Raw genomic sequence first — 15472 nt, 5'->3', positions numbered from 1 at the left:
TACATCTAAGCTTTTCAGTATAGTTTGAAGGTAGTATAAATATCACCATTATCCAATTTTAGAAGATTTCACCTCTTGGGAAAGAAACCTGTCCATTATCACCCACTCCCATTCCCTCTTCCCTCTTTAGCCAACCTCCAGTCCCCAATCAATTACTAATCTACTTTCTGTCTCTACATGTGTGTTGTGTTCAGTCACGTCTGACTCTTGCTGCAACCCTATGGACTGTAGCCCACCAGGCTTTTCTGTCCATGGGATTTCCCAGGCAAGAATACAGGAGTAGGTTGCCATTTCCTTCTCCAGGACATCTTCCTGACCCAGGGAAGGAACCTGCATCTCTGCATTGGCAGGTGGATTCTTTATCATTAGTGCCACCTGTAACTTGGCCTATTCTGGACATGTCACGTAAATATACAGTCTTTTGTATCTTTTGTAATCATACAATATATGGTCTCCTTTCACTTAAAATGTTTTCTAGGATTATTCATGCTATAGCATGTATCAGTAATGTATTCCTTGTTAATAATTTTATTTATTTACCTATCTTTTGGTGGTGTAGCATGTGGGATCTTAGTTCCCTGACCAGGGAGTGAACCTGTGCCCCCTGCATTAGAATCATGGAGTCTTAACCACTGGTCCACCAGGGAAGCCCCAGTAATTAATTTCTTTTTATTGACAAATAATATTCCCTTGTATGGATATATTTTGTTTACACATCCATCATTTCATGGACATCTGGGTTGTTTCCAACTTTTGGCTATCATGAATGATGCTACTATGAATTTCATGTATGAGTTTTCATGTGTACAAGTTATTTTGCTTAGGTATACAGCTAGGAGTGGCAATTCTGGGTCATAGAGGTTAACTATTAAACTTTTTAAAGAGCTGTCAGATAGTTTTCCAAAGCAGCCTCATCATTTTATAGTCTCACCAGCAATGTAGGAGGATTCCAATTGCTCCCCATACATGCCCACACTTGCTACTCTTTTTACATCCTGCTGGTGTTAAGGCGAATGTCATTGTGGTTCTGATTTGAATATTCCTAATGGCTGATAATGTTGACCATCTTTTCATGTACCTTTTGGCCATTTGTATATCTTCTTTAGAGAAATGTTTATTCGAATCTTTAAAAACTGTATTTGTCTATTCATTATTGAGTTATAAGAGTTCTTTATATGTTCTGGATACAAATTCCTTATCAGAATCTGATGTGCAATTTTTTTTCCCATTCTGTGGGTTCATTCACTTTCTTGATGGTACCATTTGCAGAATATTTTGTCATATCTGTATCTGCATATCTCTGTCATCTCTATTTAATTCTGGATATAATGCAAAGTCCCCCTTTTTGAGTGAACTATCTGAGCAAACTGTTTCCTGTCCAGCCTAAGTTAGCTGTCCAATATTTAGCATATTAGAAAAACATTTAAGCTATTCTTTGTTGCTATAAAAGGTGGATCTGAAGCCCAGTTTTCTTGTGGGGTGCACCTTGGAGCATGCAGGATCTTAGTTCTCTGACCAGGGATTGAACCTGTGCCCCCTGCATTGAGAACATGGAGTCTTAACCATTGGAGCACCAGGGAAGTTCCATAAAGCCGCAAATTTTTAATGAATTACTTCCAGTACTCACTCTCATGTTTGAATATAAGCCTTATTTATTTATTTTATCTAGACTTCCCAGGTGGTGCTAGTGGTAAAGAACTCGCCTGCCATTGTAGAAGACATAAGAGATGTGGGTTCCATCCCTAGGTCAGGAAGATCCCCTGGAGGAGGGCATGGCAACCCACTCCAGTATTCTTGCTTGGAGAATCCCATGGACAGAGGAGCCTGGCAGGCTTCAGTCCACAGGGTCTCAAAGAGTAGGACATGACTGAAGCAACTTAGCATGCGCACACACACATCATTGAGATTTGCAAATACAACTGAACCACCACCCTGATGTGGGCAATGACATGCTTTTGTGGTACAAATGAAAGAAAGAAACTTGCTACAGTTCTCCCAGATAACAGAAGTTAAGGTAAATTCACTCTTATCGTGAAGGGGTAGAACTTCTATTCATTTTCCTTCCTTTCAGTGATGGTATGATGTCTTACTGCTGCTGTAGTAGACATGTTTTATTAAAAAAAAAAAAATCAGAGCTTTTATTTTTGTAGATGAACAAGATAAAAACAAAAGAAAGGCAAAATACTTATGTTTACTGAAAAAAAAAAAACACAAAACACCAAAAGTTCTTCCCTCTGACTTTAAATCACTGTAGAGATGACATCATAAAGGCCCAGGCTCTGAGATGATGTTTTCTCCAGGTGGAATCCAACTGAGAATGATTAGGACTTCTTTGCCTCTTAGGATTCAAGAATACTCTGAGCGCTCAGAGAGTATTCATTTCAAAAGAGTCATTTGTAAGAACAGACCACTTTTCTTCCTCCCCCCTTTTTTTCCCTGCCGATTACACCTGTACACATGTTTACTCCCAAATCGTTTCAAATCCCCACACATTCTTCCAGGCTGACTGGTTCCTCCTGCTCAGAAGTCCCCCTCCCTTTTTGGCTGAGGAGCCCGCATTCATGTGACTCCTGCACACTGTGGGGCTCAATGAAATCCTCTGAAAGGGCTGCCAGCTCGCCCAATTTTCCATGAATTAGGTCCTGACACTTCAATGAGGGGAAAGACAATGTCTGAAACCCTGCCAGCCCTGGCTCCCGGCCTAGTCCGTGTCACAGAACTTCTTCCAGCTGCCCTTCCACACAGCACTTCATACTTTTCAGACCACCAAACAAACAGACCCTTGAGGACTTTCAATGGTGGTTGGGGCTATGGCTGCCGGGATGTCTGCCCAGCCTCTGGCACCCAGTGGCTCCAGGCTGCGCTGACGACGTTTTCCGTTGTTGTTATTTTGTTTTGTTTTTTATTTTTATGAATGGCTTTGGTAGAAAATGCAGACGGAAGCACAATACTACGGCCATTCATAAAAAGTGAGAGGAAACAAACTGCTGTCTGGAAATCTTCGGGGACACCAAACAAACTGCAAATCTCTTATCTTCCTTGGGGCACCTACTAGCTTAAATACCTAGAAACCAGTTGCCCCTTAGGGTTCTTGTCATTGAAACCACGGTCGAACACTATATTTTAATAAAAACTGACTAATATCAACTGACCACAGGGACCTGGAGTGTGGTTGGCAGTATATTTCCCTGCACCTTAATAAGTGAGTAATATTTTGCACGTGCATTTCCTGTATAGCAACTAAAATCCTGTTTTAAACATCAGCATCATTGTGACTGGAAGGTCCCAGGACTTGTTATTTTTATTCGCTTAGAGGGAAACTAAGGCAGAGGGAATTTAATTAACTCCCCTGAGATCATCTTCTAAAGCTACAACAACCGGGGTTTCCTAATTCTCTTAATCCCCTATATAATGCTCTGAGGAAACTTGTTCTCAACCTTTTCTTTAAAAAAAGAAAAGTCAAATCTGATTCAACCCTGGAGGAGAAGCTATTATTTCACGACTTTGGTTCCCACCTCCAGATTCACTCTGCTCTTTGGGATCTCTCGGGATTCCACACGCCACCACAGCCGGGAAGTCCCCTGGTTTTGTCAGCAGGGCCAGCTCTGACTCTCCTAGGCTACTGATGGAGAGTGAACCCTGGGGAAGACTCAGTCCCACAAGGTCCAGCTGCTCCCCCTCCCCACTTGGAGATTCTTCCGTCATTACCTACTGTGGAGGGTCTGAGGACTTCTCTCTTAAAGGCGTGTGCTATTGAACAGATAGCAAAGCCCTCCAAGTTGCCGGTTTAGACAGTTCTGATGGTTCCACTTCTAGTTAAGTCTATCCATGGGGGGAAGTTTACATGGTTTAGGCGCTCTGCAGACCTGGCATGTCAACCGCGCCTTGCACTGGGATTCTGAGTTCCTTATAAGATGGTTACACCTTTCAAATGGCTTGTAATGAAACTCTCTCATTCCACAGTGGCATTTTAACTTCTGAAATACAATTGGTGGAAGAGAGCTTCCTCCCAGAACAAAAGAATATCAACAACAAAGGACTTTGAAGAAATGCTTTGAATTAAGTTAATGTTAAATAAAACTGTGAAGGCAATTAAAAAACCCATCGACTGAATGAATCATAAAAAGATTAAGCAAGGCCCTCTCTAACCACTGGTACGTCAATGTGCAGTTTTCTGCAGATTAAACCTTGTATCTGACTAGCGCAGCCAAATTGAAAGTACAACCTTTAAGCAAATAAATAGTATTGTTAAAGTCTGTAAATAGCTTAGGAGACAGCACGCTAAACTAGATAATGCAAAGAATGTGAAAAAGGAAAGAACCTATTTTTGGATTTCTGAGATCATACAGCAAACCAGTATTTCTCCAAATGAAAGGGGAAAAATGATTGAATTCTTAATGTCCATAGAGTATTCTGGCTTTTAAAATTTTGTTAAAAGACACTGGTATAGGAAATTTATTTCAGCATAATTAAGGGGCTCCCAGGTCCTCCTGTGAATCCAGACTATGGTTCCAGGAAGTCTAGGTATTTTAAAGCTGATGCCTAGGCTGCTAAAGCCACCCCTTCTAGTAGGTATTGAAAGAAAATCCTTCATAATAAAGAACCTGAACATTAGTAGTTCATCTCAATACTAACCTAAACATTAAATGAAAAGAAGCTTGAATTGGGCTTAACATCTTGATGTTTTAAAAAATGAGGTACAATGTTTAGTAAAGTAAGGATGATCATTATGCAAAGGGTTGTAAGTTGACCTTTGGAAGAAAACAGTCCTTTACTGGATCTCCATGCAGATGGGTCTTTTGGTTTTATGTAAGTAGCAAACTTTTAATCTGATTATACTCTTTGTTTTATTGCCAGCTAGCAATAGATGGTTTTGCCTACTGGCTTTTAAAATCATAAGACCATTGTTCAGTTAAGAGGTACTTCTGTTCCCTAGCACATACTTTTTTTTTTTTTCAAGTTGACCCTTCTTTCATTCTCATAGCAGTACAGGGCAAGACAGATGCATCCCCTAGCTGTTTACTAAAAAAGAATTTTAAAACCCTCATTTCTTTTGTGAGACATGAAAGGCCCCTAAAATATTAACTCTCATTTCTCATTTCTAAATGAAAGTTACATTTTAGGGGCCTTTCACATCTCACAAAATAACAGCTCACAGGATAAGCTCAGTTATTTAAAAATTTTAATTAAATATGGTATCCCGCTAAAAAAGATATTTGTTTTTAAACTTCCTAAAGAGTCCTTTATGGCTTAATTGAAACAGAGGTGCTTATGATTATGTTTGTAACCACACAAGTGCAATCAGATTCATTTTCTGCCTGAGGTGACTTCTTATTGTTGTTTCGTCACTAAGAAGTCCAATTCTTTTGAGCCCCAAGGACTGTAACCTCCACCCCAACCCCCCACCCCCTGCCCAGCTCTTCTGTCCATGGGATTTCCCAGGCAAAAATACTGGAGTGAGTTGCCATTTCCTTCTCCAGGGGGTCTTTACGACCCAAAGATCAAACCCGTGTCTTCTGCATTGGCAGGTTATTTTCTTTACCAATGAGCTGCCGGGGAAGCCCATGGTGGCTTGTAGTTCAATTTAAAAATGAATGGTCAGGACTTCCCTGGCGGTCCAGTGGTTAAGACTCTGCACTTTCATGGTAGGGGGCATGAGCTCAATCTCTGGTTGGGGAACTAATATTCTGAATGGCATGGCCAAAAATAAATAAGTAAATAAAAACAAATTTAAAAATGAATAGTCAACCCTCAGTGACATCACTATAGGGAAGTTGAGTTCAGAGTATTCTCTAACACCAAGTGGTCAAAAAGTTATTTGATTTACCTAAGGAATCACCTCGGGCTTCCCTAGTGGCTCAGATGGTAAAGAATCTGCCTGCAATGTGGGAGACCTGGGTTTGATCCCTGGGTTGGGAAGATCCCCTGGAGGAGGGATCCCTGGGTTGGGAAGATCCCCTGGAGGAGGACATGGCAACCCATTCCTGTATTCTTGCCTGGAGAATCCCCATGGACAGAGGAGCCTGGCGGGCTACAGTCCACGGGATCACAAACAGTCAAACACGGTAGAGAGACTAAGCACTCAAGGAATGTTTCTGTTAATTAGATAGGACGATGTGTCTGAAGTTTGAAGAATTTCAGATCAAATGTTGGTTCAACAATGTGAGGATGAAACTCAGCTGTAGCTATACAAATCCCTCGCCTAATGAATATATTAGCCGCTCAGTTGTGTCCAAACCTTTGCGACCCAATGGAGCCTACCACGCTCCTCTGTTCATGGAATTCTCCAGGTAAGAATACTAGAGTGGGTTGCCATTCAGGGGATGGATCTTGACCCAGGGATTGAACCTTGGTCTACCTGCATTGCAGGTAGGTTCTTTACCATCTGAACCTCCAGGGAAGTTCTGCCTATTGCATATACCACTCTTATTGGGCTGAGAGTCTTTCTGTATTAACAGCTTCTTCAAGCTGAGAAGGATCCTGCCTCCTAGTGGTGGGAGGCCTTCATAAAGGAGAAGATATCCACCACAGTTCAGTAGTTAATGTCAATTTTTCTTCAGCTCAGAAAAAGCCTAGGTTGGATCACAACTTCTATGTCCTGTCCCTCCTGTGTGCACTCAGAGATGACGGTGCCACGTGTATACACATGTAGCCCCGAATGGTTACAATTTGACAGTAACATCTGGCCCTTAGAAAGTAAAGGAGATTTTGTAGTTCTCTGTACAAAGTCTCCTAACAAGTGATAAATCTATGGGGAGTTTTGGCAAAATCTCTGGAATTTTTGCTTGGTATTGGGGGGAAGGGGAGGTGTTCTTTATTTTCCACTCTACTTGGCTTTACTCTTGGACTTAATGCAAAAGACAAAAGTAAGCATCATTTCAAAAGTATTTATTGGATTATTATAGCAAAGTGCCCTCACTGCAGCTGGCCTTGTTTAATCTGTTCAAGGATGAGAACAGTCACAATCTGCTCTAGTTAGTGTTTATTAACATCAGCCTGTGTGTGTATGGCAATGAGCCATTGCAGTTCTCATGAAAACAGATTTGGGAGCTAATACTGGGGAGTTTTTGGTACCTTTCTGACTTCTGGTACCTTTCTGGTACCCTCAGAATGGAGGAGAAAGATCAATAAGGAATTCTTTAAAAACCTCAGTGTCCTGATCAGTTGTAAAAGCCAACCTTTTACAATTTGACCTGATGAAGTTATTCACTAGCTATCAAATTTGAATTGATATATGATAAAGTATACATCAGATGGGGACTGGGTGTACAAAATAAATAAGAAATGTTTCCTAGTTTCAAGAATCCTAGAGTCTAACTGGGAGACAAATGAGGAAATAGATATTAAGGGTATAATGTGCATTTTTAGATTAATTTTCTCCTGTGTTCAATGCAATCAAACATAGAGAACCATGTTCATCACATTACAAAAAAGGATAATTGTAAGAAAGAAGAGCTATTTTCCCTTCTAATGGGGAACATGAGAAAGCAGAGGTAAGTTCACTGAAGAAAAGAAAACACAAGAAATTTGAAGACTTGATGAGTTAAAATATCATTCATCTCTATCACAAAAAAATACAGATAGAAGTAAATTTTCTTTGCTTTCAGTTTGGAAAGTTCAAGATTAGAATTAAGTTTTAAAAAATCAGAAAACAAAACAAAATGCAGCAATGGCAGGAGTGTTGTTAAAATTATGACTAATTTTTAAATGATACTTTGGTATGCTCCTAAGTTGCAGCATTTAACAAGCACTGTTATCTTAGAGAAGATGGCTGCACTTTGGGGATATAAAGCATTCTGAAGTAGACAGTTACATACAGGTGGGGTAAAGGAATACATCGTCTCAAGAGTTGACTTTTCATTTCAATTTTTACAATTCTCCAAGATTTGGGGGGAAGAATTCATCCTTACGCAAAGGAGCTGAGTAAAAATTGCAAGGTTAGTGTTGCTTCACGGAAAAAGAATTACTCTTGTTTCAGATCTATTTCTTCATCCCCAATATTTTTAGACAGAAACGCTAACTATGTATTTTTTAAAGATGCAAATTATTTATTTATTCTCTTTACATATTTCTTGTTTTCTCTCTATAACCATTCACAAAGCCAGTTCATTTTGCAAATGCACACATGGCTAACAGCACCAAAGGAAAATGAATAAATATGTGAAACATTATGCTGTTGGGTTTTGACAAATCAAACACATGTGCATAGATGCTATGGACTAAATTCAAACTTTAGTTAATGTCAACTTTATCCTGACAAATGGAAAACGTAGACATCTATGAGATAATGGAAATTAAATTGTATACTATAGGATTCTGTTGTGTGTTTGTGTTAGTTGCTCAGTCATGTCTGACTCCTTGTGAGGAGATGATCGATAATCAATACTCCAAATCTGTTGGAGACATACTCGAAAGTCTACTTAAGACACAACGTCTTCTTTACATTCAACAGATTATTCAGTGTGATTATATGAAATTGGATTTGGACTTGATGAACTAGAGACACAATTTTTCATATCACATGTAATACCTTTTCTTGTGTGTTTGTCCATGTGCATAGGATAGAATGGAGAAGGAAATGGCAACCCACTCCAGTATTCTCGCCTGGAGAATCCCAGGGACAGAGGAGCCTGGTGGGCTGCCGTCTGTGGGGTCGCACAGAGTCGGACACGACTGATGTGACTTAGCAGCAGCAGCAGCGTAGGATAGAAATCATGTGACTTTTAAGTAGTTCTAATTACTTTTATTTTAATGAGCGAGATTTAGAATCAATACTCAGAAACCTTCTTTGATACTGAGAACATCTGTTGGGGTTGTAGGATAAAACATTTTAAAATGGCTTACCACTACTATACATAAAATAGGTAACTAATAAGGACCTACTATGTGGCACAGGGAACTCTTCTCAATATTCTGTAATGACCTATATGGGAAAAGAATCTACAAAACACTGGATATATGTCTATGCATAACTGATTCACTTTGCTGTACAGCAGAAACTGCACAACATTGTAAATCAGCCATACTCCAATAAAATTTTTTTTAAATGGTTTTACAAAATGATTTGAGGAGCCAGCATTTCCCAGCAGCTATAGTACTTATACATGGAAACCGAATTTAAAAAGCTGAATCATGATTTTAGGCATTTCCTTTCTTTAAGGAAAGAGTCAGTAAATTTATTTGTAATCTCTTATGCTCTCAAGGACTACAAAGGGATAGTTTATGGGTTGAGAGCTCTACGATACTTAACTGAGTCATATCTCTCCTAGAACCCTAATTTAGCAGTATTTTCTTGGCATTAGCCTGGGGCTGACTTTAGCAGTTGAGTTGTTTTCCTTGGAGGAAGTTTCATATTCAGTCCGAGAAATGTTAACTATTCCCGAACATTAGCTTAAATCCTTTAACGTTTTAAACAGTTGTAGAAGTGAGCTCTCTTTCTTTCACATTCTCACACTTTCAGAGTGTACCCAGCACACCCATCTTTCCAGAGAATACCTTCTTCCTGGATCCTCCCTGGAGGTTTTCTCTGGATTAATGTTCCTTTCTTCAGAATCCGTAAATTAAAATGTCTCCCTTCCTTCTTCAGAAAAACCTCACATTTCATTGGGCTTGTCTCCAAAGTCTCTATTTGAAACTTAAGGGAGTTTCAGGCAACCGACCCCCTAAACTACCTAACTCAGCTCAACTGCTCTACAACAGATGACCCTAGCATCGGTATATTCATTCTAAAAACTATGTATTTGTTTTGACCATTCCAGAAATGACTCTCCGAACTTTACTTTATGATCATACCCACTGAATCAAACTTTCTTTCATTACAATTCAGGGTAAGGTCATATGATGCTGCACTTTCTATTTCGATTGATCACAGAAGAACAATAATAAAAATAATACATTTTACAAAGTGATTTAATGTGTACTTTCTGATGTACTCCACAACAGCCATCTGCGGAAAAGTGTTGCTGTTCAGATTTATACATGAGGAAGCAGAACCCTAAAGACACTCAGTGACTTACAAAGGATTACAAAGCCGGTACATAGCGAAGGCACAACTGTAAGGCAGGGCACGTGCTTCCAGATCTTTTGCTCTTTCTGTCATCCCACACTGCTGCAGCAATCTGCTTATTCTGTGCTTCTTTTCTTATTAAAAATTAGTGCTATAAGCAACCATCATCCATAAAAAGAGCACACATTTAAAAAGATCATAAAGACCTAGCTTTCTGGAGCTATGACTTCACTGAGAAGAAAAATGATCAAACAAGAGGAAAAACTGAATTTTAATGTAACAATATTAAAAGATCTTAGTTCATAAGAATGCTTCTAATGTTCTTAAAGGAGAAGTCAGTATCAGAAAACTACTTTCAGTTCTGAAAAGTTTTGTTAAAAGTCTCAATATGTTTTAGAAATATAAATAGCAGCTTGTTTTTCACTAGATTTCTATAAAAGTTGAAATCCTGCCCTGCTATTTATATATATATATGTGTGTACATAAATATATATACCTATATATGTATATATACACACACTTTCCTTTACCCTTTTATTTCCTTTATTCTCTTTGAAAAGTTTATGGAAAAAAATTTCAGGCAGAACTGTGAAAGCTAAGATTTCTGTGATAAATGCTAATAAATTACTTTTGCTTTTTTACCCCATTTATCACATGCTCTATTATGTGATGTGTTAAAAACATTAGCTATAAATTCCATGGTGTCTACGATATAGGAAATAATAGACACAGTTCCTGTCTCTATGGTGTTAACAACTTCATGTATTATTGTCTGTGAGCAAAATGTGAGGAAGAATAAAGATGCCTGGTTCTCATCAGATGCCAGGTCCTTCCATCCAGCTTCTCATCTATATCATCAGACAGCTCTCCTCATTCCTTGTGGCTTTCTTTCTCTTTTTAATATTTACATTTATTTAATTGGAGTATAATTGCTTTCAATATTGTGTTTCTGCCATACAGCAACATGAATCAGCCATAGGTATATGTATGTCTGTTCTCCCTTGAACCTCCTCCCTGTGGCTTTCTGCTCAAGAAATCTCCCTTTAATCCCCTGTCCTGTATGGTCTCTGCATTCACTGGTGGGTGCTTTTGTGCATGTGTTCATTTCTTTGGAATGTGACCACCCGTGGCATGAATTTTTTACCCATGATATATGTAAATACACATTGCCATACAGAAGGAGTCATTTAAAACACTCCATTTAAAGCCGCATATAAATGTATAATATTTATATATATTTACATTAAGGCACAATTACTAGTCAAAGCTATGGTGACCATCCATGCTCCAACCTGAGATGTGTATCCGCAAACACTAAGCAGATCACGCCACCAATGGAAAATTCCCAGGGAAATTGCCCACCCACCTGACTCAGCTCCTAGCATACTTCCTGTCTTCTGCATGGAGTAAACCTTCAACAAAGGTTTTCGACTGATTTCTACGCCTTCTCTTTGCCTGGAGGAGGTCCTCCTCCTCTTCTAGCTTCTCTTCCTCAGGTGGTGGTAATAACCTTTCATAGATCTCATAAAAGAATGCTAGAGAAATGCAGATTCCTGACTCCACTCCTAGATTCAGGACAGATTTAGTAACCTGTTTCATAAATAAGCAACATGGTCCTCTGGCTGGTACTCTGAGAAGTATCATCATAGGAAAACAATGGTTAAACTACAATGCTTCCCTCCAACAAGGCTCCTACAAGGTAGTTGATGTGAGAGAGGTTTTTTTTTTCATGGATCCAAGAAAAAAGAGGAGAGGGACATGCTTTAGAATACAATAGGGGATTTAACCTGCTGAATTAACTCAACTGTCTTCTTAAGGATCAAAAAAAATTTTTTTTTGAGGAGCACCAGTTTTAAAGTCTTTATTAAATTTGTTGCAATATTTCTTCTGCTTTTACACTTTGCTATCTTGGCCCTGAGGCTTGGGGGATCCTAGCTCCCCGACCAGGGATTGAACCCGTGTCCCCTGCATTGGAAGGTGAAGTCTTAACCCCTGGACCACCAGGTAAGTCCCAAGGATGTTATGATGATGAACAGAAAGCCTGGAGATGATGCCTCTTCAGAACTGGTTAATTTAGCAGGTTAAATTCAGTTGGTAAAATCCTTGGGCCATCAGGTTCTTTCTAACCTTCTGCTCTGACACCTTATGTTTGTTCTCAGTGTATCTCCCCTAGAGTTACAAGACCAGTATGACTGCTCCTGGTGGCACTTTCAGGAAAGTTGATGTCTCCAGGAGGAGAGACAGTCTCTTTCCTATGGTCCCAAGCAGACTGCTCTTCTCTCCTCCTGCCAGAGGAATGGAATCGCCCACAAGCTCTGGCAAATCAGACTTACCCCTGAGCAAGGAAAGGGTCACTGTGAACAAAGGAAAAGAGGGACTGGATCTATAACAGCAATCAGTTGGCTTTGAGTATTTTACTCTTCCCCGTGCCTTTCTCTCTGTCTCTGAGCGCTGGCAAGAAGTGCCCTCTTGACTCCGAAATCAGTTGTACAAGATTTTTCTTTGCCCTGTTTGTCCTACTCTAGTGCATAAAAAGCTTTTGTCTTTGTCAAGCCTTTTCACAGGAGATAGAAGAAGAACAGGCCTCTTTGTAGACTGTACACATTGCAGTTTTACGATTATTATAAAGACGGTCATAGGTGGTTTTTGCTTTCCCAGCCTGTTTGGAATTTGCTTTTGGCGAATCCAGATCTGAGTTCATTTCATCGTGGACCGAAGGGTGTAAGCTGTTCCTGACGGCCAATTAATGAGTATGCCGCGCTGCCTAAAAACCAGCTGCAACTCATTGGTCATGTCCAAAAGGGATTCCAGAGATGGGGAGGAAATAACTCACAGGAGCTTCTGCCCATATTCTGGAAGCTGACTAAATGTGGACTTCGAACGAGAGTCAACCGGAGTACTGCCCGGCTGAACGGAAGGGAGCAGGACGTGGGCTGGGGCTCTGCTGGGTGTGCTGGGGGCCTTCGGCTGCCTGTCGGTAACTGCTCTTTGTTGTATGCTGCTCTTGCACCTCCCTGTCACTTCAGCAGGGGAGCGTACCTATTCGGGGAATGAGTTGTCTCTATAAATGCTTCTCTCTCTGTCGGACAGTGGGATTCAGGTCTTGGCTCTAGACAATACATGTTTTGATATGTCTGGGCTTATTGCCAGATCCGTGTGTGTATCTCTGATCTTAGGAGGGACTGTTGGTAGCAGTAGCTTTTTTTTTTTTAAATAAAGGAAGTATGTTTGTAAGGTGCTATCTTTGATTGTAGTTGCTGTTTTCAGGATGTGGAAGCTGCTTTGGAATACTCCAGAGGCAGCTCTTTGGCCTTGAGAAATTCTCCCCCAAGGAACTCTATTTACTTTGTCAAGGTTTGGAGGGGACGTCTTGGTATCCTACAGAGTTTTAGTCCCTATACACACACACACACACACACACACACACACACTCATAGACACATGCATGCAAAGGAAGTTTAAGGCAGTGGTGGAGAAGAAACTTTAGCACCAGAAAGGCCTTTGAAATCAGGTCTAGACCAGTCATGCACAAGCCCTGTGACTTGGTAGCAATTTAAACCTCAATTTCCTAATTTGTCTAATGTGGATACCTTCACTGGGTTGCTGCGGTGATTAAAACTGATTAACGTCTCTAAAATGCATGGCACAATTGCTGGCTGTAAAAACTTCATAAACATTATTTAATAGCACTAGGCGGGTAAGAGTGGAGTAGTACTAATAGTAACAGCAAAGGCAGCAGCAGCAGCAGCCCTCCTGGCCTGTGATTCGAATTGTTCAACATCAAAGAACTGGGTTTCACTCTGGTGAATGATTACCGGATTCTCTGCGATATAAATTTAAAACCCCTCATCTCTGATTTGCCAATGTGTCACTTCTGTGGCCTTCAAGATTCCGGTTTCAGCGGCACAGGAGTATGCATGGCAACCAGAATAGGATTTTTTATGTGCTTTGTTCACCGAACTTGCACAGGACAATGGCAATTTCCTTTGTATTGTGTGATGCAAAGTTCATTGGCATACATTTTACAAAGATGTTATCTAGCCCGATTTCCTTCGTTCAGCTCTCTCCTGGTTATTTAAAGCACTTGATTTGTGGATAGAGATGTCCTCCCCCGACATTCTTATAAGGCCAAAAAAAAAAAAAAGAATGGAACAAAAGATTTACAGAGAGCAGCAAAGTACACATGTAGTCACAATATTAGCTAGTAACCATTACTTAATGGTAAAACAGCTTAATAATAGTGGCTTGCAAGTTGCATCCGATCCCCAGATCCCATTTGTTGAATGGATCCAGCTATATGGACATTAAACTTACATGTGTTAGGCATGTATGAGAATTCCCTGTAGCTTTTTTTCCATAATATTACTGTAATATGACGCTGCATCAAGAATGCAGCGCCTAAAGCACTTAACTGTACCCCTGCAAGATGTCACAGCTTAAAGTACTTCCCTTGTTTGCCTGTCTTCAAAACACCCTGGGCTGCTGGGAAAAAGAGCTAGGCTTTAAAATGTACTATTGTCAGGGATTTCTTTTGAGAGGAACCTATATTTTATTAAATTTGATTAATGACTACCAATGAAGCAGGGCAAAGGCTAATAGAGTTTTGCCAAGAGAACGCACTGGTCAAAGCAAACACCCTCTTCCAACAACACAAGAGAAGACTCTACACATGGATATCACCAGATGGCCAACACTGAAATCAGATTGATTATATTCTTTTTCTTTGCAGCCAAAGATGGAGAAGTTCTAAACAGTTAGCAAAAACAAGACTGGGAGCTGACTGTGGCTCAGATCATGAACTCCTTATTGACAAATTCAGACTTGAAGAAAGTGGGGAAAGACCACTAGAACATTCAGGTATGACCTAAATCAAATCCCTTATGATTATACAGCGGAAGTGAGAAATAGATTTAAGGGACTAGATCTGATAGAGTGCTTGAAGAATTACGGACAGAGGTTCATGACATTGTACAGGAGACAGGGAGCAAGCCCATCCCCAAGAAAAAGAAATGCAAAAAAGCAAAATGGCTGTCTGAGGAGGCCTTACAAATAGCTGTGAAAAGAAAAGTGAAAAGCAAAGGAGAAAAGGAAAGATATACCCATTTGAATGCAGAGTTCCAAAGAATAGCAAGGAGAGATAACAAAGCCTTCCTCAGCGATCAGTGCAAAGAAATAGAGGAAAATAATAGAATGGGAAAGACTAGAGATCTCTTCAAGAAAATTAGAGATACCAAGGAACATTTCATGCAAAGATGGGCTCGATAAAGGACAGAAATGGTATGGACCTAACAGAAGCAGAAGATACTAAGAAGAGGTGGCAAGAATACACAGAAGAACCATACAAAAAAGATCTTCACGACCCAGATAATCACAGTGATGTAATCACTCACCTAGAGACAGGCATCCTGGAATGTGAAGTCAGATGGGCCTTAGGAAGCATCTCTACGAACAAAGCTAGTGGAGGTG

At 40.0% G+C, this 15472-nt stretch overlaps 1 protein-coding gene across 1 annotated transcript in view; it reads right to left on the bottom strand.

The window, feature by feature from the left end:
* The window catches only part of HMGA2 (high mobility group AT-hook 2), a 144424-nt gene that overhangs the window by 13642 nt on the left and 115310 nt on the right, over nucleotides 1-15472 (bottom strand). The window lies entirely within an intron of this gene.

Source organism: Bubalus kerabau, chromosome 1, assembly GCF_029407905.1.
Source record: "Bubalus kerabau isolate K-KA32 ecotype Philippines breed swamp buffalo chromosome 1, PCC_UOA_SB_1v2, whole genome shotgun sequence".
Classification (NCBI taxonomy): Eukaryota; Metazoa; Chordata; class Mammalia; order Artiodactyla; family Bovidae; genus Bubalus; species Bubalus kerabau.
Note: the sequence above shows the minus strand (reverse complement) of the source record. Positions and strands in the feature narration are given on the sequence as shown.